The sequence below is a fragment of the Rutidosis leptorrhynchoides genome, chromosome 4 (genome assembly GCF_046630445.1).
Source record: "Rutidosis leptorrhynchoides isolate AG116_Rl617_1_P2 chromosome 4, CSIRO_AGI_Rlap_v1, whole genome shotgun sequence".
Lineage (NCBI taxonomy): Eukaryota > Viridiplantae > Streptophyta > Magnoliopsida > Asterales > Asteraceae > Rutidosis > Rutidosis leptorrhynchoides.
Genome location: NC_092336.1, coordinates 403,657,776 through 403,660,520, shown reverse-complemented (window position 1 = coordinate 403,660,520; position 2,745 = coordinate 403,657,776).

Genomic DNA, 2,745 nt, shown 5'->3' with positions numbered 1-2,745 from the left:
CGCTGAAGATTTCATTGGATCCAGAATTACCTAGTTTCTTTGAATACAGAGTTTGATCCTTGTATTTGTCCTTGGTCTCCTTCGTGGTTAGTTCAATGCATTTTTCAGTGCCAAATTTTCTATCGAGCGTTCCATTCTTTATTATCAACTTTTGGCCATTAAGGCAATCTACAACATGCTGCTTCATCAGCATTTTCAAAGTTAACGGATCTGGATCATCGATTATCAAACCGAGGGTTTTCAAGAATATCGAAGAGTTTGAACGGAGATGGTAATCGTCAAGATACAAAAGATTGTTTAAGATGAAATCAAATGGCAAACTTGAAGAATTGTTTAGTTTCATATGTTATAATCAATATTTTAAATTCATTTTAATTGTCCAATGTTATTAGTCCACAGTCGATAGTCCATAGTTAACAATCCAATGATTCATATATAGTTTAATATATAATATTTGAATTAATTAATACGTATCATGACCCGTATACGTCTCAGACTCGATCACAACTCAAACTATATATATTATTGTAGAATCAACCTCAACCCTGTATAGCTAACTCCCGCATTACTTCATATAGAGTGTCTATGGTTATTCCAAATAATATATATAGATGCGTCGATATGATATGTCAAAACCTTGTATACGTGTCCCAATATTTAAAGTGCGTAAAATAAATAATAGAAATTAAATGACGATAAATAAAATTACGAGAATTAAAATTGCGATAAATAAAATGCGATAAATAAGTTGCGATAAATAAAAGGTAATACGGCATTAACAGTTAGCTAGGACAGTTAGCTAGGATTTTGTTAGCGTGGATTCTTAATAGAATTTCTCATAGTTAATTTGTTTGTTTCTACAAATTTTATTTTGTCCAATGTTTTCTTCATTATGCCACTTGTTGAATTCTGGTAAATCAAAATCCAAATATGAAATTGGATGAAAATGGTTATTCTGCGGTAAACGGATACGTATATCGGTGGTTGTAAGTAGGATAGTAAATGACTGTTGAATCAGATTTAAAGAATGTACAGTGTAATTAATTAATGTGAAATCTAAATATTTCTCAGGTATTACCTACCCGTTAAAATATTTCCACCATTAACAGTTTGTACAAAAGAATTTTTAATTACAATCTTTATGAAAATATACTTACATATATAGTTTCTTCAGATGTAATCATAGATTCAATGAGTTAATATAATATTATTCTCATTTGATTTACCGTTATAACTAGAATACATAATCTCTAAAACATTAGAGATTACATAATCGCCATGAAGAACGAAGATAATTGATGTAGAACGATATGTAGAACGATGATTGTACTCGAGGTACTGAATGAGATGTTGAGATGTGTGTTGTTGTGGTTTGTGTTGTTGCTGGTGGTACAGTTGATGCCGTTGATGTTGTTGAAGCTGGTACATTTTGCACCATATTTTTCAAGTTTATTTTTCGAGCGCGAAGTTTGTTGACTTCTTCTATTATTCCGGGATGATTGTCGGTTGGAACGAGTGAATGAATAAGGTTTAGAATTTTAGATAGAATATAATCTTGACGAGATATTCTGGAAATGAGAGAGAAAATAGTATTACGAACAGGTTCGCCGGTAAGTGATTCAGGTTCTTCGCCAAAAGGTGAATTTGGTTGGTGGAAGGGATCGCCTTCTTCTCGTCTCCATTGGTTAAGTCGACTACGAACCCATCAGATAAATTGAGGATGGCTGATTGATTGATTCATTCTGTTGACACTGCTTCTGGGGCTGGAGTGGGACTCCCTATCAGAATCCGAGGGACTTGAACTAGTTGTGAGTTCCATTGCGTACGATTGAATAAAGGATTTTTCGATATGAAGTGATTTTCGGATATCGAATGATATTCTAATTATATAGAATACCTATACATAGTACAGAAGATCTCGTAGATTACGAAGGGATTTAAGGAAACGTAACAGATACACTAGGATATGAATTTATCTATACACTATCTATCAAATAAGTGCAGGAAGTTGTGTCTAGACTTAGGAATAATAAGCAGGTAATTTTCCACTAGGAATGATAAACATTAGTTATAATATGCAGCTAAGGTCGAAGTCCAGACTCGCTAATGCATCCTAACAACTATCAGTTAGACACACTAATGCAAGACCTAGTTCGCTAGGACCAACGCTCTGATACCACTTGTAAAGACCTGTTCTAATTCACCTGGACGAAGTCATCAACATTTGGTCCCATTGCGATGATCGACTCCAAGTAATGTCCTTAAATTGAGCAAATGCATAGCGGAAGACTTAATTCGTACCTGAGAATAAACATGCTTTAAAGTGTCAACCAAAAGGTTGGTGAGTTCATAGGTTTATCATAACAATCATTTCCATATGTTAATAGACCACAAGATTTCATGTATACAAACGTTTTATTAAAAATATTCTAAGTGGTTGAGCACTTGGTAACCATACTTAACATTTAATCAACGTCGCATATTCCCTTTATTATGAAATCTCACTACACCGTACCAAGTGTAGTCACTAAAACGAAGTACTGTGCAACCGTTGAATACTGGTCGTCTAGCCCGGTTGGGGTTGTCAGGCCCGATAGATCTATCAACAGGATTCGCGTTTACAATACCCATGTAAATAGTAGTTACCAAGCTACAGGGAAGTATGCCAGTGGTACAACTCAACGTAGAATATATTTTTAAGTACTTGTGTCTATTTCGTCAAACAGTTATAAAACAGCGCATGTA